This window comes from Dermochelys coriacea, chromosome 2 (genome assembly GCF_009764565.3).
Source record: "Dermochelys coriacea isolate rDerCor1 chromosome 2, rDerCor1.pri.v4, whole genome shotgun sequence".
NCBI lineage: Eukaryota > Metazoa > Chordata > Testudines > Dermochelyidae > Dermochelys > Dermochelys coriacea.
Window position 1 is genome coordinate 137853482 of NC_050069.1, and position 23128 is coordinate 137876609.

General features: G+C 41.9%; 1 long non-coding RNA gene across 1 annotated transcript; it reads right to left on the minus strand.

Moving 5' to 3' along the window:
* Positions 1–9296: 9296 nt before the first annotated feature.
* LOC122458814 lies at positions 9297–17925 on the minus strand. Its single transcript, XR_006279092.1, has 3 exons — positions 17913–17925; positions 13641–13644; positions 9297–9422 (listed from the first exon to the last, which is right to left on the minus strand). It is a non-coding gene; the product is annotated as an uncharacterized LOC122458814 (long non-coding RNA).
* Between the last annotated feature and the right edge of the window lie 5203 nt (positions 17926–23128).

Consider the following 23128-nt stretch of genomic DNA (forward strand, 5'->3'; position numbering starts at 1 on the left):
CCTAGGTAATCCATTCCAGTGCTTCACCGCCCTCCTAGTGAAATAGCTTTTCCTAATACCCAACCTAGACTTCCCCCACTGCAATTTAAGACCATTGCTTCTTGTTCTGTCATCTGCCACCACTGAGATCAGCCTAGCTCCATCCTCTTTCAAACCTCCCTTCAGGTAGTTGAAGGCTGCTATCAAATCCCCCCTCACTCTTCTCTTCTGCAGACTAAATAAGCCCAGTTCCCTCAGCCTCTCCTCGTAAGTCATGTGCCCCAGCCCCCCAATCATTGTCGTTGCCCTCCGCTGGACTCTTTCCAATTTGTCCACATCCCTTCTGTAGTGTGGGGCCCAAAACTGGATGCAATACTCCAGATGTGGCCTCACCAGTGCTGAATAGAGGAGAATCATCACTTCCCTCGATCTGCTGGCAATGCTCCTACAAATGCAGCCCGATATGCCATTAGTCCTCTTGGCAACAAGGGCACACAGTTGACTCATATCCAGCTTCTCGCCCACTGTAATCCCCAGGTCCTTTTCTGCAAAACTGCCACTTAGCCAGTCGGTCCCCAGCCTGTAGCAGTGCATGAGATTTTTCCGTTCTAAGTGCAGGTCTCTGAACTTGTCGTTGTTGAATCGCATCAGATATCTTTCAGCCCAATCCTCCAATTTGTCTAGGTCACTCTGGACCCTATCCCTACCCTCCAGCATATCTACCTCTTCCCCCAGCTTAGTGTCATCCGCAAACTTGCTGAGGGTGCAATCCATCCCAGCATTCAGATCATTAATGAAGATGTTGAACAAAACCAGCTCCAGGACAGACTCTGGGGGCACTCTGCTTGATACCAGTTGTCAGCTAGACATCAAGCCATTGATCATTACCATTGAGCCTGATGATCTAGCCAACTTTCTATCCACCTTATAGTCCATTCATCCAATCCATACTTTTTTAACTTGCTGGCAAGAATATTGTGGGAGACGGTAAGAAAAGCTTTGCTAAAGTCAAGGTATATCACGTCTATCACTTTCCCCATATCCACAGAGCCGGTTATCTCATCATAGAAGGCAATCAGGTTGGTCAGGCATGAGTTACCCTTTGTGAATCCATGTTGACTGTTCCTGATCAACTTCCTCTCCTCCAAGTGCTTCAAAATGGTTTCTTTGAGGACCTGCTCCATGAGGTGAGGCTGACTGGTCTGTAGTTCCCCAGATTCTCCTTATTCTCTTTAAAGATGGGCACTATATTTGCCTTTTTCCAATTTTCCAATTTCCAACTTATCCCTGACATGCTCCTTATCATGCCTTCCCTTTCCTCTACATGTTCAAATGCATCTTCTGAGCTGTAAGATAGAGTTTTTCATGTGATGATGTCATTTCAGTGATTGCCTTCCCCACAATGATGGTTTTTCTCCACAATCCTTAGATTTTCTTGCTTCTGTCATTTGGATCTAGTGACAGCAACTGCTACTCCTCAACATACACTAATGATATAGGTCTTCCTTTCAGACTGATTGAAAAAATATATAGTTTTGTATGGTTGCAACTACAAGATCTGCCAATGTTATATCCAGAATAGAAGCCACAACCAACAATCAAGCATCGTCCAGTGGCCAGCCATGGAGATTCCACCTCTCCAATGAGATATAAAACCTCATTGTAGAGGCCTGTACCTCTTGTAGCTATTAAGAGGTCACATAAGATGTTAATGGCTCTTAATGGTTAAGGTGTTAAACCTGATGTCCTGGATAAATTCTGGTTTGGTATTTACATTATTCCTACCTAAATTTACTCTGTAGTTTCAGTAGGAGCAGTTATTTTGCACTTCCTGTTCTAAAAGGTGGTTTACACTTTTTGCTGTGGGCTGTTAAACAGCTGCTACATTCAACCCAGAAATGGCTTCACATTCAATAGTAGGTGAAGTGAGAGTTTACAAATTAGTAGGTAAAATGCTAGGGGATTCCTGTCACTGAAAATGGCTATACAAAGGAAAGTTATGGCCCAATCCAAGCACCCTTGAAGTCAACAGAAGGCTCTAAAAATCACTCTAGATCCAGCACCATGCAGGTTCTGTGAGAATGAAAAATAGTGACTTTGTTATGCAAAATTATTTAAGCCATTTTCAGCCTGTCATTGTCTTTCCTCTGATGTCTGTTTTAGATGTTACAGGGCCTATTTCTTGCTTTTTCTAGCATCACCATTAACGGGAATTTTATCTAAGGTACATCTCTGGCCCCCATTTCTGTAGTCTGCGCACCTAACAATCTTGAAATGTATTTATCTCACAACAGCCCTGTGAGGTAGGGAAGAGCTATTATCCCCTTTTTACAGAGATGGAACTGAGGCAGTCAACATACACAACTCCTGGCAGCTTATTTAAAGGATACTGCTCATGGCCTGAAATCCTACCACACTGGCTTGGGCCACCAACTTGCACTTAATTTGAAGACAAGACTTCAGGGGCTTTCATAGAAGCTTTTCAAGACCCACTTTCCTTTTTTAATGAAAGCAATTCAGCTTGAGACACAGCAGTTCCTTTCTCCCCTGAATTAGAGAAAGGATGGTCCAATGGCTAAAAGCATTAGACAGGGAGGCATCATACAGACAACGGGAGCCTGACATGGCCTTTAGAAAAACCAAACATAATACAAATGGTCACAACAAATGTAATCAAGGATGGAATCCCAGCCTATACTCACTCGACCACCATTTCTTATTTTCTTGAAGCAAAATGAGATGTTACTTTACATTCATGCTGCCATTCTTAGATGTTATACAGTGTCTGAAGAGAAACTTTCATCTGCATTTCCTAGTTGCAGGAGCTCTAAAAAGTGAGACCCTTAAGAAGCTAATGGCCTGATTTTCAGAGGTGGAGAGCAATTGCACTATCCATTAAAGTGCTCAAGTGATTTAGCAACATGAGTCCCAGAGAGTCAATGGAATGTATGCTCCTAAATCCTACTTACTCACGGGGTAGCCATATATGTGGAAGATCCTATGCAGATGGGTGGCACCAATGTAAATTGTGACTTCCAAGAGTACAGCTTCCAACAGTGACTTCCAACAGTACTTCAAAACAGGGTTACGCTGCAGCAGTGCATGTCACAGTTTATACCAGTACAGAGCATCTGCACTCAGCTTTTGCATCAGCATAGATACATCAATGGCTAAAATCCTAATGTCCACAGCCTTTTTCAAGTGCGCAGAGCCTCACCAACCATAGATGTAGGAAAAGTTGTTCTTGTCGATATTGGCATTAAAAAGGATCATAAATCTATTCTGACTTGCTGACTAGAATTGTAAGATGCTGCTGCTCCATGATTTCCAGTCATTCAGAGGGTCTACTCTGCCTTGGCAAAGCAGACTTTAGAGGGGAGAAAGGGAAGCCGCAGCAGAATTCAGGAAGACCTCACTGTTTCAGGATCTTTTGTTTTTCAGTTAATTTTTTTTACAGCAAGCTGCCTGCCAAAGCCTGAAAGATTAGTCAAAGTTGACTTTCATGGCAATGGTCTGTGTGACCTCCCTCTGAACACAGGAAGCAGAACTATCAGTTCAGATTTACCTCAAACTAAAAGTGAATAGGATTATTGCCTGCTATTAATAATGTAAAGAAATTAACTTCTAATTGAAATGAGGTGGAAGTCTGGATTGGCTGAATAGAACACCCTTGCCCCTGGAAATTGGCCTTTAATGGGCAATTTCCTCTAATGCAAACATATTCTGGTGTTTATTGTGTAGGATTTTTGTTTTTTTATGTTCACAGGTTTCACACACAGAAGGTGAGGTTGCATCTTGTGTTGTGATGTAAAGACCATCAACTTATTCTCTGAAAGGCAAATATGGCTTGTCAGTCAAGCTGTGTCAATACTTTAGTTAGGCAACAACCAAGGAAATTTTTGGCCTTGGGAAAGCATGAGGCTCTTTGTAGTGAGGTGGTGTGGTTCTCTGCTGCCCCGGAGAGAGACAAGCCCCTCTGGACATCAGAGTGGGCAGAGGCAGGGAGCTCTGAGCCCGCCCCCCAGAGGGTCAGGTGCTGCCCCGGAAGTATAAAGGCCCAACCTCAGGGCTCACTGGAAAAGCAGCCACCGGGGAGGCCAGATGTCTCTGGTCCAGCTTGTGAGTGGGAAAGCCCAGCGGCCTGCGGAAAACCTGTGGACTGGACTGGACTAGACTGGCCTGCACCAGCTACCCAGAGGAGTTGTCGAGCCTGCTCCTGGCCAGCTACCCGGAGGAGTTGCCGAGTCTATACCTGGCCAGCTATCCCGAGGAACCCATGGTGCTGGATGTCCCTGAAGACACCACCCTAACCCAGGTACCTCAAGAAGGGGAGTCTGGAAGTAGCCCGGGGTCAGCCGGCCCTAGTCTGGCTGCAGCTCTGCCAGAACCCATGTCAGTATGTTGCGGCCAGGATCCCCACTGACTCAGCAGTGGATCTGCTGCTGTTGGGGCCCCAGGCTGGGATGCAGTGGAGTGGGAGGGCCTGTGTTCCCGCTGCCACCCAACTCGCGGGTGGCAGTCTCCCCCTCTCCCAGGCCCTTCGGAACCTAGGGCCTGGGCCTATGATTATTATATACTGTTGCTGCTCAGCCCCTGCCCGAAGGCCTGAGTGCCTGACTCACCATTCTCCTGCCCTGACCCAGGGCCTGGGCTCACTGGGTTCATTTGTACCTTCACTAAGGCCATAGAGGAAGACTCCCATGGCCGGACTAATTCCCCACAAGAGCTATTCCCAAAGGGAGTGAGGCGGTGTGGTTCCCTGCCACCCCAGAAAGAGACGAGCCCCAGCTGAGCCTTTCTACATTCTGACGGCTCCTTCTGCTCCTATGCCAGTTGTGAGTCAAAGGGCCTTTGAAGTGAAAGAGTAGCATCTCTTCAATTTTTAAATATTCTATACTCTGGCTAACGCCACACTTTTGCCTTCTACATCCATATGATGACTGGACTCAAAGGCCCTAATTCTGCAATTGGCCCTGTGTGCAGGGCTGGATTAATGCAGGGACTTTAGTGGCTGCAGTCTAGGGTCCCAGGATAAGGGGGGGCCCAGCACAGCAGGGCTCAGGCAGGCTGCCTGCATGCTGTGGGGAACCACGCCACTCCCAGAAGTAGATGACTGCTGACACGTCTTTGTGGCCCCTGGCGGGGAGTGGCATGGGGCCACAGCACGCAGGCAGCCTGCCTGAGCCCTGCTGCACTGCTGGCCGGGAGCCACCTGTGCTAAGCGCCTCCCAGCCAGAGCTGTCGGGGCCATGAACTACCAAAGCCTAGAGGTGCTGGGGCTCAGCCCTGGCACAAATTAACCCTTGCCTGCACAGCTCTCTACTTGACCAAGCCGTGCCTTTCCACCTACACTGCTATGTTTATCTATCTCCCCTCAGCTGGAGCCTTTCCCTGCTGCAGGAAAAGACTTTGGCAGTGGGGAAAGCCTCAGGCAGAGGGAGATAGGGAGGGAGAGGCTGAGCCTTTCCTTACAGCCTTCCACTTGCCAGAACCTTTCACTGACCTGTAGCTACACACTGCACTGTGGACATAACCTGCTTTTCCCTGTGGCATGGTAGTTACCTGTACATGACAAGCTGCCACCAGTGATGTGCACTGTAGACATAGCCACAGGACGGTCCTTCTGTACCTTCTTGGACAGGCCTTAGGTCAGCCTGTCTTTGCTTGAAATTCTGTCCCTCTGAACACAGGTGTTTTGGGGCCTCTAATCTTCAGAAGGTCACATGACCACAGCCTGGAAGCAATGCCTGCTGAGGGAATAGGGTCAAGCTATGAAAAGAAGAGCTGCTGTAGGCTCAGAACTTTGAGGACCAAGGCGTCTTTGTGGTGGGTCAGGGATGAAGCTGGGAAAGGAACCTGGGAGATGGACTGCTGTAGTGCTAAAAAAGAGATAAAATGCACCTTGGTGTCAATATAGTACTTTTTGTGGGGGCAAAGCATGTGGGTTAGACAGAACTCGTTGGAATGCACTTCCATTGCTCTGTCGCTTTAAGGCATGGGCTCTGTTAACAGGTCAGCAGTCCACAGCTGTGCTGAGCAGGGTGTGGCTGCAGAAGAAGTTTGGGCTTGGAAGGATTGTATCAGGGGGTTGTGTGAACTGTTTGTTTGATTCAATAAAATGCCGATAGCTAAGCTCATATCGGGGTCAGGAGCCAGGTTACAGCAATTTAAGCAATTTAGGAGGAAATCCAAGGACAAACCAGTGTCTAGGATCTAGTGCAAGCAGAGGCAGACAGCTTCCCATCATGGCTTCCTGGTTTAAGTACTAGTACCAGCCAATCAGTGGGCTGTAAGGAGCTGCCACTCAGGTCCTACTGGGGGTACTTTCTGCCAAGTCCAGCCTGAGAGGGTTCTTCCATAGGAGCCCAGTCAAAGCCTCCAGTAGCAGTGTGGCGAGGTCAGCAGTACAGAACCTCCCAGATTCCAGTTCTTACTGCTGGCTCTTCCAGAGGCACAGATATTTTCAACACAATCCAAGCAAGCATGTGGATTTTAGTGTAATTAGAAAAATATCAGCTGTAAACTGGGTAAGCTCATTTCAGCATTATAGTGCAGTTACTGCCTCACTATCTTTCACAGCCTTGCTCCCTAATCCTTCACTGCATACTCTTACAAAAGCTCCCATTTCCCCCAGGATGAAATGAGTCTTCCCTGGATTTGCGCTTGCTACCCCAAATCTGCTAAAACTTCTTCTTAGAAGAGAACTCCCTCCCTCCCTCATAGCATCTAAACCAGCAGCTTCCTACCTAATACTCTCTGAGGCATTAGGTAGGAAGCAGGGAAGGAAAGGGCTGTTGATTTTTCTGTAAGAAAAAAAATGTGGCAAAGCTACAGCTGCAGAGTAGTCATTTCCATCTCATCCATTGGTTACTTGACCAGATGTTGCTTCTCAGAGAAGTGATGGTGTTTCTTCCTATTTCCAGGACATGAGGTTTCACTTTGGATTGACTTGAAACAAAGAAGGGACTCATTCCCACTCAAGTGGTTCAGCATGGCAGTTAGAGAGTTGCTTCCCTTCCTCCAGCACATGGCTAGTTGAACACATTTATGGAATGACGCAAGCCTTGGTATGCTCACTTACACATACTGCACATTCATTTAGTGATCATTGTGAATAGACTACGAAACATTTATTTCAGAGCCTGCATCAATGCAAATATTTTTGGCCCAGGGGAAACCTTTCCTTTAGAAACATTTCCCTCTCAACCCCTCACAGCTGACACAAGATAATGAGCTAGAGTATTTAAGAAGCAGAGGTTAGGACACTGCATAGCCTATTGTCTTCACCAGATGTGCATATGCATAGCTCCTAGACACATGAAGAGGAGTCACTGGCCTGATATTTAGAGCTGCTCTTCACTTCTGAAATTCAGGCCACATGTGTGACAGATACATAAATATCCCTCTCTTCTGTTTGGGGTTGTTTTTTGGGGTTTGGGGGTTTTTTTGAGGGGAGATGGATACAAACTCTGTTCCTTTGCTTTTTTTATTTTTATTTTTTATTTTTTTTTTTTTTTGCTCTAGACATAGTCACACACAAATCAGACACACCTCCATGGTATGTGTCCTCCATCTAAAGTAAAGATGGAAACAAAGTGGGTATTTTTAACTTCTTGTACTTCCCAAGTTCAACCAGCAGGAAGATGGTAGGTGGATGTGCTATGGCTATAGATATTACACACAAACAACTAAGTTAAAAGAATATTAAGATTGCAAAGTCAAGCACTCACATAATTGTATGCCAGAATTAAGGTTGCCTGTGAAATCTTAATTGGGACTCTTGTCGGTATTCATTATGATATAGTCTTTAATGACAAAAAGAAAAGGAGGACTTGTGGCACCTTAGTCTAACAAATTTATTTGAGCATAAGCTTTCGTGAGCTACAGCTCACGTCATCAGATGCATTCTTCAATGACAGAATCACAAACTATGTTTTCTACAGGACTCCTGCCTCATATAGTGCACTGAGTGGACCATACTCGCCTTATGACCAGATATTCAATATTTTATATTTTCCTCATTGTTCAATATGTAGCCCCAGGTTTTATGTACTGCATACTATCAAAACTGTGCTCTGAAGACAGCATTATTGATTTCCTCAGGGGTTTTCCTAAGTCATTCATCCCTACAGTATCTGAGTGCTTCACAAATAATAATTTAGTCTCACTGCTATGACGCCAGGGAGCGTTACTTCCATTTTACATATGGGGAACTGAAGCACCAAGATTAAGGTTAAAAGTATCTATTTATTTGGGTGCCAAAGCAGAGATGCCTAGGACCTAATTTTTCAGAGTATTTAGTATTATATACACCACTTGGTATGTTCAAAGCCCAGTGCCCACTGAGTTCAGTTCCAGCTGCAAGTGCTCAGCAGTTCTGAAAAATCAGGCCCAAGAATCTGAAGTCAGGGAGCCAGAAAATGAGTACTACCCAATTAGTGACCACCTCTAAAAAGATTGCTTTAAGTGATTTGCCCAGCATCACAGGAACTCTGTGGCAGAAAGAAAGCAGAAATTCAAATATGAAAGAAAGCAGTTATTAAAAAGAAATTAAAATGAAGTAAAAGTCTTAAATGAATCACACTAAACCACAGTGTATGGATAGAAATTCCATGCTTGAACAATAAAAACATAGCAGTAGAAATATACTACTGACCACCTAACCAGGATAGTGATGGTATTGTAAAAGTCTCAGGGAGATTAGAGAGGTTACAAAGGCAGAAACCCCAATAGTAAGAGGGGATTTCAATTATCCTCATGTTGACTGGATATACCTCAACTCAGGAATGGCTGCAGAGATGAAATTTCTAAACACCATAAATGGCCTCTTGTTGGAGCAACGTCCTGGAACTCACAAGGGGAGCACATGATCTTGTTCAGGAGGTGAATATAGCTGAACCACTCAGTAATACATAAAATCATATTTAATATCCTTGTAAAGAAGAAAATGCCAAAGAAATCTACCATAGCATTTCACTTCAAAAAGGAGAACTACACAAATATGAGGAAATTAAAAGGAACAGCTGTAAGGGTGAAATGCCTGCAAATTGCATGGAGACTATTTAAAAACACCATAATAGGGGCTCAAACTAAATGTATACCTCAAATAAAAACAGTAAAAGGACCAAAAAATCATAGTTAATAATAGATTAAAAAAAAGAGGCGGTTGGAGCAAAAAGGAATCATTTAGAAATTGGAAGTCAAATCTGACTGAGGAAAAATTGAAAAAGAGAGCATAAACTCTGGCATGTCAAATGTAAAAGTATAAGGCAGGTCAAGGAAGAATTTGAAGAGCAACTAGCTAAGGACACAAAAACTAAGTGCATCAGAAACAGGAAGCCAGCCAAACAATCAGTGGGGCCACTGGATGATTGAGGTGATAAAGGAGCACACAAGGAAGACAAGACTGTTGTGGAGAAGATAAATTAATTCTTTGCATCAGTCTTCACTGTAGATGATATGGGGAAGAGCCCCACACCTGAGCTAGTCTTTTTAGGTGACAAATTGAGGAACTGTCCCAGATTGAGGGGTCAGTAGAGGAGATTTTGGACCAATAATCCCCACAAGAACCAACCCCCCCCCAAAAAAACCCCATAAATAAAAATAAGTCACTGGGACCAGATGTTGTTTACCCAGGAGTTCTGAAGGAACTCAAATATGAAATTTCAGAACTATTAACTGTGGTATATAACCTATTGCTTAAATCAGCCTCTGTACCAGATGACTGGAGGATAACTAATGTAATGCCTATGTTTCAAAATGGCTCTAGAAGTGTTCCTGACTATTATAGGCTGTAAGCCTAATTTCAGTATCAGGCAAATTGGTTGAAACTATAGTAAAGAGAAATTTTTAAACTTCTTGCTCTAAAGCATGGGGGCACTAGAACTTTTCAAAAGTGACATCACCAAAATTCTTTAACATAGGGACAAAGTAACATTTTCCTCTAGCTTCATTCTCTGAAAATGACTGACAAGTTTTGGCTGAAATTCTCAACCCAACCCACCAATCAAACCATTCAGCCTGAGGCAGATACCTAGCATGGAAAGTTTCAGTCCAAAACAAAGTTATAAGCAAATTAAAATAGTCTCACAATGAGAAACCTTAACAACACTATGAGCACCTGCAACCCCTTGACATACTGCATCAGTGAATCACATTGCATTCTTCTTCACCGCTGTCAAACACACCAGTCACAGTTCTACTTTCCATTGAAATCAATGAAACATCTACATAAAATGGCAATGCTGGTGGTTGTTGGTTGGGGTGAAGCAGTTAAGTGACAATTAAATCTCACTTCTGAAGTAGCAATTTGGCCTCTCAGGGCCTGATTCTCCTTGACACTAAGGTTTCTTTAGAGTGAAGACACTGCTGTAAACATTAATCAGCCCCTTAAGACATCTCAGGAGATGCACCAAGGCTGGGCAGTTTACGATAGTGAACACCTGGTGCTCTAGCCAATAATGATGATATTGTAAAGGCTTTGAAGGGATCTTCTCATGCTGTCTAAAAGGAAGAAACAACAAGACTGTAGAGGTTAGCTGTGTGAAAGGAAGTAAGAGCTGTGGATATTGTGAATGAAGTCATTATGAAGCTTTATTACTTCTGGTGGACAAACAAACACACACTGCTATATGGGACTCAGTGTTGTTACAGAATAGAACGTTATTTCCATTCTGCTCTTAGCCCATCTATAACCGCTATCCTTAATAAATCTTTCCAACAGAATACCAAAACCAAACAGAAGCAGATCATTGTATGCTTGGCTACTTCACTTACAATGGTTATACAGAAGTGCACATGGAAACATTCCTATGACAGTGCTGAGTTCCATGCCAGGCCATATTGTGAATGCTGGAGGGCTGCTGCACGTGGCCAGTTGGTCACACTTGACACGAGTAGGTCTCCTGCTTTTTGCCCTAAGCTTGAAGATATATTTGACATACTAGTTTTGGTTTGTTCTTCTGTAGTTGGTTTTTAGTTTGCTTATGCAAGTGTCTATTCTTTTGTGAGCTCTGCCTATAGTCAAAACACCACTGGGATTGCTGTAATTCTGAATGTTAGCATTAAAGACCCATTTATGAACATAATTTAGCCCAACTTTGCCATTCCAGATTTACATGTGGGTGCAACATAGGTTCCTCTATTGAAAATGTGTATTTCAATGTCCATTGTTTTCCAGAGGGTGGGTATTGTATATTGGTAGGCCATTGTATTGTAAAGACAGGCGATAGCAGACTCCATTTAGGAAGTCTGTGATGGACTGAACAATTATTCTGGACCAGAAATGGGCCCCAAACCAGCATCCCAGATCTCAAATTCCTGCTATGAGCTTTTATAAAAGTTTAGAGCTTGGGCCAATCTCTTTCCTGAGTTTTACTATGTATACTCATTGCTTTAATAAGCTTCACCACTGAATGAACTAGATGATTTTTAGCACACTTAACCCCTACATTAAATAGATACAACAGCATTTTAGATGATGAAAGACATTGATTTATCTTCATCTTGCAGATACATGATTTAACTATTCTTAGGAGTGCTTAGGTAAAATATAATTACTCAAAATAGTTATTTGGTCAAGACACCAGAGTTAACACTAATTCTTACAAAATGTACTATAAGATCTAGAAAAATCACACATGGTCAGGAACTCAGTTATACATTTTGCCCAGTACATAGCAACCGTCAGTATTCAAATACTCTTTAACGCCATGCTAGTATTTTAGTTCACGGGGAAGTTCCCCCTAGTGAATGACCATCTCACACTGGGTACACGCTTTTTTGGAAATCTCCCATCCATGTAGTGAATACACTCAAACACAGGAGCAGCCCATCCATATAGGCGAACTAGGCGGTCGCCTAGGGTGCCAAGTTAAATGGGGCGCCAAATTCAAGGAAAAAAATCAATGAAGAAAAAAATGAAAAAGATGAAGAAAAAAAATACAAATAAAATAACAAAGATGTCATTATTTCAATTCCCATGCGTGTATGGAGGGGTTATGAATTATAATCCATTTCTTTACATTTGAGAAATTATGTCATCTTTTATTTACTGCAAAATAAATAATATTTTAGCAATTTTTTTTCCAATTTGCAACATAGGCTCAAGATGGCCCACTCCACAATTTTGATAAGCAATGACTCAGCCACAATGAAACGAATCCGCCAGCGGCAAGAGCTGCAATGCTAATGACACCCTAACTCGAATATACATCAAGGTCGCATAGCCGGAAATTCATGTAGAGCGGGGAGTCGGCATTGACTTAAGAAAATTCAAAAGACATTGATGCTACAGATTTGTGTAGTGAGCTTCAGACTTTTTCAAGACAACTTAAACATTCCACTACTGAAGAAGTACTAAAGTTTGTTTGTTTGAAAATAAACTCTCAAACAGTTTTCCAAACATTTTTATAGCTCTATGAGTGTTGTTGTTGTTGTTTTTTTTTGTTTAACTTTGCCAGTTTCCATAGCTAGTGGGGAACATAGCTTCTCAAAGTTAAAATTTGATAAAAACATACAACAATGGTGCAAGAGAGACTTTTTGGACTTGCCACAATGTCAATAGAGCATGAATATCTGGAAAACTGGATCTAAGAGAACTAGTGACTGAATTTTCAAAACTTAAAAGCAAGAAAAGTCATGTTTAAGAGCACAGAGGCTTTTTTTTTTATTTGGAGTGTTTTGTAAATACAGGTTAAAGTTCATTGAAGAGTTTTCTTATTTCTTTCTATTTTGGATGTGGTGGTAATGGCAGTTAAAGCAGGATAGCATAATGGATTATTTGGATTTGTAGTAATAATATTTTTAATGCATTTTTATTTGAAATTGGACTGAAATATCATCCAGCTGTCATGTACAAAACTATTCTGAAAATTTTGTCTCTATTTTTATCTCATCTCAGAAACATTGGTTGGATAGATGGACAGATGCACAAACTGAATAATTAAGTCTCTGATTAAAAAAATGCTTAAATATTAAAAGGAAAAAAGGGGTAAAATGTTTCCCAGTTTACCAAAAACCTCAGCCTAGATCTGCCCTTGGCATTTGGGGGCACTAATTACATGGTTCGCCTAGGGCACCAGTTGCTGGCAGCTAGTCTAGGGCCACCCCTGCCCAAACCTGCTTAGTTTGCAAGCGTGACAGGACTACAAAATGGGTAGTGTTACAGGGATGGCTTTCAAAAACAAAAATGACTTTCAGATTGCCTGTCAAAATGATCTACACAAATACCATTAGAGAAGATGATTTAACTAAACTTTGACTAAAGAGTGAAAAGCAAACTCAGATCCTTTATCCAGATACCTGTGACATGAGAGCTAGGGTCTGGACTGACTTCCCAGCTCTTAACCAGTTCCAAAAAGAAGGCTCATCAGAGACTCAATCCCCTGAGCTCTAGTCTCACCTGCCTGATCTGCTCTTTAGGATGGAAAAATGCAGATTTTTCTCCCAGTGAAATTCTTCACAAATGCTTCATTATGTTGCGGTCGTTTTTTTTGGTTTCCATCTAGAGCGGCTGCCATGGGACCTCTTTTAAAGCATGTGTCAGTTTAACATTTTGTAACATGTGGGACCCTTTCTTTATTACTGCAAGCAAAATATTTGCATACTGAATAGAGCAGTAGCTCTGCTGTTTGAAGTTGTTTTGAGTGGTGTTGAGTAACTTGGCTACAAATAAGATTGTGCTATGGCATTAATTAAATATTTGCTTACAGCCTGGGTGTGTGTTTGGCATTTGGAAGGTGTTTATAACCTTGTACAATCACCACTAATTATTGCTAAAATATGTTCTGGGTATTGTGAAAACAATCACACTTCCTTTACTAGGCAGCCATATGAATGTTTCTTATGTACATTTTATATATACACACACGTGTATATAACACACACCAGTTACTAATGCACAGATTTTGGCGCCTGGACAACACAGAACTATTACAAAAGGACACACTCAAATTAAATAAAACACTTAGATTTGGCTAAAATCTCCTATGTTATGGCAAGAAGAGTTTTAGGATCACCTGCATGCTGATGGCTGTGGGCAGCAGAGGACTATCAGGACAGGTGTTGCTTACCTTCTTGAGACAGCACCCAGTGAGAGCTTTATCTGCAGCTGCAGAGTGTTTCTGAGCACACAGTGCCCTCTGCATATCAACTGTGCCTACTCACCTTCAGATTTCATCATGAGAGGGTGGTCTGTTAAAGTGTTCATTTTCTTGTCTGAGAAGAGGCCTTCAAAGAAATGCATAGCACAGGGGGGTTCTGGCCATCCCTTGGCCATCTTGGTTTGTTTAGGGACCTCTGAAACCACAGTTATTGGAATGGGGTGGAAATGAAGGAAGGATGAGAACACCACTACTTCCCCATCCAGGAGTGTTTGTTCCCCCCCTGGATCTTTAGTTCCTACTTAGTTCAAAGAACTGTTCCTCTTGCTTTTCATTTGGTGTAGCACTCCACAATTCCAGCCTTCCTGAGTAGGAAGTAAGCAGTTTTACTTATTTTCCCTATTTTAAGGGTTACCAGGGTAATGGAGTGGTGGATGGTCGTAGTGTAAGGGCTACCATCTTGGCTGTCACAGAGGATTGAACTAGGGACCTCCAGAGATTTAAAAACAAGAGTTATCTACAACTTCAGCTAGAGAAGCTAGTCAACTCAAAGCTGTAAACAGACTCATCAGGTAGAAAAGGGGACACAACACACCTTGACCAATGGGTTACAACTGTAGCTCAGCTAACATTCAGAAAAGAGACTATTGTCTCTCTATGATATGGGGGTGGGGGGGAAATCAGGCAATAAAATCAGATTTTCCTAACAAATTAGAAAACAAGTAACTTATTTTCTTGTGGTAGATAGAGGAAAAAGGTCTTCACTGTTTCTTATTCCTATTCACATCTGTTTTCATGGCTCTTCTAGGAGAAGGATCCATGTGGGACTGCTGTCTCAGTCTGTGTGGAGTATGTGTTTCATTAGTAGAATCCTAGGCATGAAGAGTAATGTGGGAAGGGGTCTGCACTTTCCGTGGCAAGCCTTTAGTGACAGCAATGCTGGAGGAACACTTCAAACAATTAATGTATGGGCCAGGAGACAAACTTATTTCCCCCACTGGAATAAAGAGTCAGATCACATGGAGCCATTTTAGAATACTTAATTAAATATCAGATATTTTAACTGGTTCTTTGTTACGAGTTACTGCATTGTGCTCAAAATTCACCAGAACAAAGCATTTTCCATATTAGACTTTCAAAGTGTAATAGGAAGAATATACTCTGAGCTTGTTAGTGGTGTTTGGATAATAGTGCTCAATTTAACATTTTCACCTAGAACTTCCACTTGCTACCGAGTGGTCATCTTTTCATCTCCTAGACTTTTTCTTCCTGGATACTACCAATGACTACTGCAGCTTAACTTTCAGTCTCTTTTTGGCTGCCATTCAGCTTTCTATTCTTGTTACTAGACTATCTTCCTTAGTGTTCCAGTCCTCATCTCCACTTCCATTGAACTCATGGCTGACCTACATCTCTTTCTGCCCTTTGTCAATCTGCTCCTACCACATGCTCCCAACCTTCTTGCTCTCCTCCAGATGCCTCTTTGTGTGTCAAGCTGTCATGCAGTGGCTCAAGAGCATGAGTACCAAACTCAAGGCAGACTGTTAAGAAGCAAGGCACAACCCCCTCACGGCCCCCTGCTGTCCACACACAAGGTAGGCGAGGTAAAACTATAACTTGCAGCCAGAAAAAGTATGATGATATTAACCTGCTTAGACATGGTTAAAACATCAGCAGGCAGTAGATTCCTATGCCCACAATATCTCCTTTAAAATCCTCAAATTTGAGGTAGACCTCAGCCAATGGTACAGTTACAGGGAAGTTGGTAAAAGCTAATATATTTTAAACTAGGAAAAGTGTCATCCTATCTTACCAAATTCTCCTTGACCAAATGATTTGGAACATTGTGAGGACTGGAGGGAGACAATCAATACTATTTACCTTAGCATTTTTAATAAATTCCTCACTACCCTCCCAAGGTTCAGTCCTAATATTTTCTTCTATGATTTTCTCTTGCTCTATCGCTGCCTCTGGAGTAATGGTAATGGCATTCACTGTGGCAGGAGGGATGTGGCTCCTGGGGTCACCTTATATTTTGGACAATTTATCATGGCAGGTCTCCAGGACATATAAAACCAGACTGCCTTCCTTTATGGTAGGGGGCTTTAAACACTGATTTAAAAACCCCAAGGGAAGCTAAAGTTGGGGTTAGGTTTATTTTCAATCTCCCGTGGGGATTTCTCTTTCCCAGGGATTTGTGCCCCACATGAGACCTTGATTCAACAATACCAGCAATTTCTGCAGCCTCTAAAATGGGAAGGTTTTTTGTCACAGTTGACTGCCTTTACCTCATCTGCAATTATCCATAGCAATTGCTCCTGGTCTTCCATAATCACCTTCAGCCCCCACTCCCATTCTCTCATAAAATTACACATTTTATGCTCATATTTAACACGGCTGACATTGCTAGATTCTGAAGTTTCTACAATTCAGTGGATAGGTCTCTGGGATCTTGGCATCCTCCTCCTTCACGTCATTAAAAACTTGCTCGGCTTTCCTAGTTAATCTGGTTAAGAGGATAGGCATCTGTTTATCTGCTGAGATATCATGCATCCCACATAGTCTCTCTTGTCCACCCTTGAAATCCTCTATACAATCAGTTTCTTTATAAACAGAGCAGACCTTCTCCCAATCCCTTGTGTTGTCTGTGGGTGTACTCCCTGGCTGGGGAAGCCCCTTTTATTGTTCTAGAACATTACAGCTCAGGTTATGAGCTTCCTTCTGTGTGCCCTCTCCTCAGCTTCTTCATTATCTCTGACTGCTGCTATTTGCCATGGATCTTTGGTGGGCTCTCTTCTTAGTTGCCTCAGCTGCTTCAGTCTCCCTCATCCACAATTCCACCACCAGTCTCTGGTGCTCACATTCTTTCTGGACTCTCAGGTGCTGCAATCAGGGCAGATCCACTACGGTGTCCTCCTCTGCAGTGCCGGGGGCAGCAGAGGCCTTAAAATCCACCACCTCTTTTTGCCCTGGAAGCTGGTTTAAAAAACAACACACTTATGACCAACATTCTCAGTTCCTGGACTGAGACTTTTAAATTGGAGAGGGGACTTGCCTAACATAACTATTCAAGTTCTTTTCTCACAAGGCCATCATTTGACTGTGGTTCAATCATTATGAATATTCTTTAGCCTTTAAAATGCTCAATATCAAGCTTAAACTTTTAACAGGGTTGGGGTTATGATCTATATGCTTAATTGATCTGTTGCATGTGAATTCTGACAAGACCACACCAGTATCGAGCTGTCAAGCAGTGGCTCCAGGGCATGAGTACCAACCTCAGGGCAGATTAAGAAGCAGGGCACAAACCACAGATTGGTTACAAGTTCTATACTTAGGTTTCACCAAGCAAGTATAAACTCCTCAGGCACTATAACTGTCTTAACATGGAGTGGCAAACAGTCCTCTTGAGTAGTCTGATTGGACTTGCCAACTAAGCAAGGTTACCTGTTAGTTAGATGGTCTCTTACACCAAGTATCTCAGTAATATTCAGGTTCCTCCTAGTCCCACAGGGATGCTCAATTACACTTTAGATCTCACACAAAAGACAACGCTTGTAGCTAAGCCTATAATAAACTATGTAAAGATTATATAGGAAAAGGAAACAAGAGTTATTTGCAAGGTTAAAGAATATTACACACAAATAGGTTCCAATGTTATGTTTCAAAAAGTAATAGAGTTTGCTATTATAGAAGCTTCTATACATCCTTTTGGGCTAACTAGGCTAAGCACTGCAGATCTTTTGCTGATGCCTAGTAATCCTTGCCCCCAAGCATCCAAGTAACATAAAGATACAGTTCCTCGCCATGGGATTTTATACTCTTCCCCACTTCTGCTTTGAGCTGCAATTTTGACTAATGGGAGGCATTCACTTCAAGACTCATCTTTATGAGCTACCAGGGAGGTGGGGAGAGGAGAACAAACAAAGTATTTTGTCCTCTTTGATGTTCCACTCTAGTCTCGAGTCAATTGGCCTTCCTTGTCAGGCAGGACATACTAGTTTCCAATGGAAGATGTTATTTCAAACTCATTGTCTCTCTCCTGTCTACTGACTTACAGTTACAAAGGCTCACAAGACCATGCTCAAATATTACCCTACAATATGGGATACAGACATTATAACTGAGATTTAATGCATGTGACAATTCACAAGCATTTAATAAAGTCTAAACACGTTCTTATCATTCTAATACCTATTTTAAGAAAACATGCAGGTGTCCCAGACTGATTTCAGCTATGTATTTGACAGTGTTCAATTGAGATTTGGGGCCCTTGGTATGAGTTGGCTCCTGGTCTGCCAGCATCACAATTTGTTCTTAGGACATCTGGAAAATTCAGGCCTGCCCTACAATTTTTGGTTTCTAGAACAGAGATTCCTATTGCTACAGTTTTGACTTATGTCAAAAAACTTCTAATTCTGACACTTTTGGTGCTCATCATTTTGTTGCTCCTTATGCAGTGTTCTGTCAAAACAAAAAATGCTTGCCTGCTCTACTACTTCCTTCTCTTCTTTCTGAACCACTACATGGGGAGCCCATGGAAATGTGATTGGATGGGTGAAGAACAAATATACTGCTAAAGCAGAAGTCTAGTGATTTTTAGAATGACAGATATTTTCTTCAGGGTGGCATAAAATTGGGGCAAGCCATAAAATTAAGTTATTTACATTATGGCTTTTCTGAAGACATCATTTTGCAGGGTTCTCACTATCTAGCCTCTATTTCAGTCACCTGTTGGGTCATTCTGTGTGATCAAAAGGACTTTAGTTTTATGTCTCACCCAGAAGTTAGTATCCCCAGTAGTATGCCTATCAACATGTTGGGTATTACATTTAGTGCAGACTCAGAGGGAAGATCTTCACTACCACATCCTGCAGCAGGTAAACTAACATTGACAGGGGATGGAGAAACTATAAAAGGTTTTATCCAAGTATTGCCCCCATCTATCCCTGCTTATTTAATCAGCTATAATAAGGGTTTGTGATCACAGTCTGGGTAAATAGGATCATCCATTTCCATAGTAGTTCCTAGACTAGAAAACACCAGATCAGGGCATTCTGGACTGACTGGAGCAGCTGTTAAGGAACTGGAAACCATTTGCAAGAAAACTGTGGAGAAAGACTAAAGAAATCCTCTAATGTAGCAAAGGTGGGCGCAACTGGTGTAGCAGACCAGACTGCTAAGAGATGAGTGGGTGGCCAGTGCTAGTATGGGCTAGGAGAACATTTAAGGTAATACAGTATGAGACACATTGCTTAAATAATCAGTTACACATTTCTCATTGTTATTGAATTACAGGTTGCTTAGCTGTAATACTTTCTACTGATTAAAAAAGAGATTTTAAAGATTACAGAATGTAAAATGAGGACAATTTTGATAATTACAAAATTTAAATGAATGCATTTAATATTTTTCAGGAGGATGATGGATAGTCTAGGAGGTAGGGCACTGGACTTAGACTCAGGAGAGTTGGAGTTAATTCCTGGCTCAGCCACAGACTTCCTGTTTGACCAGGAAAGTCACTCAGAGTACATCTACACAGGATTAAAAAACCCATGGCACAACTGTGGCTAAAAATCACTGGGTAGCTGTTCAGGCTGAAGCCTAAGCTCTGGGGATTCCCCACCATTGCAAGGTCCCAGAGCTTGGGTTCCAGCTTGTGCCCAAATGTCTACACAGTGATTTTTCAGCCCTGGAGCCCAAGCCAGAATTACCTAACCCAGGCCAGTCATAGGGTTTTTTATCCTTGTGTACACATACCTTTACCCTCCCCACTCAATTCTCCATGTGTAAAATGAGAATAGCAATTTCCTACTTCATGTGACTGTCTATCCCCTGTATTCACCCCTTGCACACTATTCTAATATACTTTGTTCAAGTATGTCTTGTGAGGTATCATAGGAAAACTCATAAATCGCTGGTCAATACTGTCCTGATTAAATGTGCTGCAACATTGCATGTAAAGTTAAAAGATTCCACCATATGGTGTTATGGAGACATATTCAAAGTCTGGGGAGTGGCCAGACCAGTTCTTCAGAGACAAAGGGCAAGCTGATGCCTCAGCCCTAGACAAAGTCAAACGAGCCATCACCTGAGAAATGCTGATTCATTGGCAGGAAAGGGGACATTCGGGTGGAAAAAAAATCTACATCTTAAGAAGAAACATCTTGGGGTTCCTGTCCACGCAGACTTTTCCTACTGAACCTCAGCTGGAGATGCTTCTCAAAGAAGGGATAGAACTATAAGCAGGGAGGGCAGATGCCCCCAAATGATCCCTCCCGTTCTCTCTGCCCACTGCATCCACAACATCTGAAAAACAAAGGAAGCAGCACTAGACTGTGGGGAGGGATCCTGACTGAAAGATGTTCAGTCGGTAGGACTGCTGAAACATGTGGCGAGAAAGGCTTTGCTTTGAATTCACTCTAGTTTAAGTTAAGCATCAGTTGAGTTTTATTTTTATTTTTCTTGTAACCAATTCTGACTTTTATGCCTCATTACTTATATTCACTTAAAATCTATCCTTTTGTAGTTAATAAACTTGTTTTATCTAAACCACTGCATTTGGATTGAAGTGTTTGGGGAAACTCCATTTGGGATAATAGGATTTGTGCATATCATTTTCTATTAATAAAATGACCAACTTTATATGAGCTTATATTGTCTAGGAGAGAGCTGGGCAGTACAAGACATACATTTCTGGGGAAGCCTGGGACTGGGAGTTTGGTGGTGTTGCTCTGTAGTGTAATTCAAGAGTGGCTGGCTACAGCACTCATACAACATAACTGGAAGTAACTTACATGCTGGAGGCTGTGTGAGAGCAGACTAGAAGTGGTATTTCTCACAGCAAAGCAGTGTAAAAGGCACCCTAAGTTAGAGAGCTAAGGGGACACAGCTCTCTAACTTAGCGTGCCTTTTACACTGCTTTGCTGGGTACGTCACACTTGACATGTGAATTGCAAGGCAAAATCCATCAATAATTATGAGATGCTTGGACGCTGTAGTGATGCAGGCCATAAGAGTACACAAACAGATGGAGGGATAACTGCTAAATTAAGCAGAATCTGCAAGCTCCCACTGCAACATAGCCTTTCTCTTTCCCTTTCCCAAACACATCACATGGCTTAAAACCAAAACCTGCCGCTAAGTAATTTTCTTTACAGCATTAAGGCTCTTCATTGCTATTTGCCTATCTTTTTCTAAAAATCTTTCCAGCAATGCATGTAAAAAAACCCCAAAACATATTTCCGTTCATTCCTCTCAGAAACACGGGTTATCCAAAGAGCAAAAATGCTCAATAAAAACCTTTCCTTCTGGCTTCCAATGAAATCAAATGATTCATAGCTGATCAGGGAAAAGAGGGGCAAGTAACACTACTTTCAATAGTAATTACATTGTGTTTAATGGGATTTCACATTCTCCCTGTCTAAGCATTTTTATTTCCTTTTCAATATTGTTTGTTTCAATCATGGCAATTTCTCAATGTATTTCAGTTCCTGGGAACTTTGCTGTTCTTACCCCTATTAATATCACACGTTGCCAAAGAAATTAGTAGGACATGGTAGATAAAAGCATTCAAGGATTCGAGTTTTCCAGCTCCATTAGTTACAAATGGCAGCGGGGGCAAGGGATAGTGGTGGATCTTTTACAAATTACAGTGGAAGATACACAAGCAAGGTAATATTGACTGTGCAAAGAGGTCTTCTGAAGACACCTTTAGGCCTTTTTTATTTATTTATGAGGTTTCCTGCTTGGAGTTTGTGTGGTGTGTGTTTTTTTTTGTTTTGTTTTGTTTTTTGTCAAAAGTAGTTAGCCTAAGCTTTAGCCTTGTACAACTTCAAGGGAATATTGTCTGATTGTCAGTTACAAAGTTTGGCAGTCCAGCGGTGGGTTACTTAGTGAATCTCTTTACCTAACAATCCTGCTCAGATTCCAAAGGATATAACAAAAATTATACCTTAAGTACAAGAGTGTTATGATGATTAAACACGCACAAGGCATTGTGGGAATTACTTATTTGATTTTTTTATTTGACTTATTACTTAATTATTTGAACAAACCCTAACGCAAGCTGAGGCACATAGACCAATGCTTTCAAACCTGCATTTCTAAATCAATTACAGTAGGAACTGTGGGTTATCAGTACCTCTGAAAATCAGGCCACTTTTATTTAATTATGTAGATATGGATTTAGAGGCTTAATCTTAGTCAACTACATTTGAGCATTTTATCTTCAGGGATTTGCCCAAGGTAACACTCATCATTAGTTGAGCCCAGCGTAGAAGCCTGAATTCCTCACTCCTGTTCCCTTATTCTAAAAGGAAGACAAACACTCACTTTTATTTCTCCAAGCATTAGCAGTGTTCCAGGCCCAGCAATTTGCAAGAGTCAGTCACAACAGGCCATTTGAGAGAAATGCAAAAGGGTCTTTCTCCCAGAGATTAAGTATGCTGTTTCTGCAATACTCCCAGTTCATACCATCTGGGGATCCATGTTAGCAGTCCACAAAAGCTATTACTATTATACCAAAGTATGTTAACTCAACATTATGGCTGATGAGAGGAACAGTAGGAAATCTAGAGAGAAGATTTCCACAGCAGCCTTATCCTCTTCAAAAATGTCATGCAATTTTAATTGTGCACAGTTAAAATTGAAGAAAAGGATACAAACAGTTTGTCATTTTCCCCACTTTGGAGTGATAACACAGTAAAAGACCTTTTATTGCAATATCTATATGTCAGGAGTCATAGTAAATGTTGCTGTTGCCCCAACTGAATTTTAAATAGCCTGTTTTCTGTGCTTATAGCCTCATCCTTTGTGTTGCAGTGTAGTGGGCCAGCAACCTTCAGTGTGTCACTTCATGGCCTTGGGTCACATTACAGGCAGCCTGCCTCAGTTTCCCTCTTGAAAAGTTCAAAGAAAACTTCACACAGGCTATTTCTTGGTCAAAGATACCCCTCCTTGAGGACTGGGTTTAAAATCCGTACAAAATCCACAGAAGTTTTCTTATCCTCCTCCCAGGTCTTCCTGATTGGAGCCTTTGCAGTCCC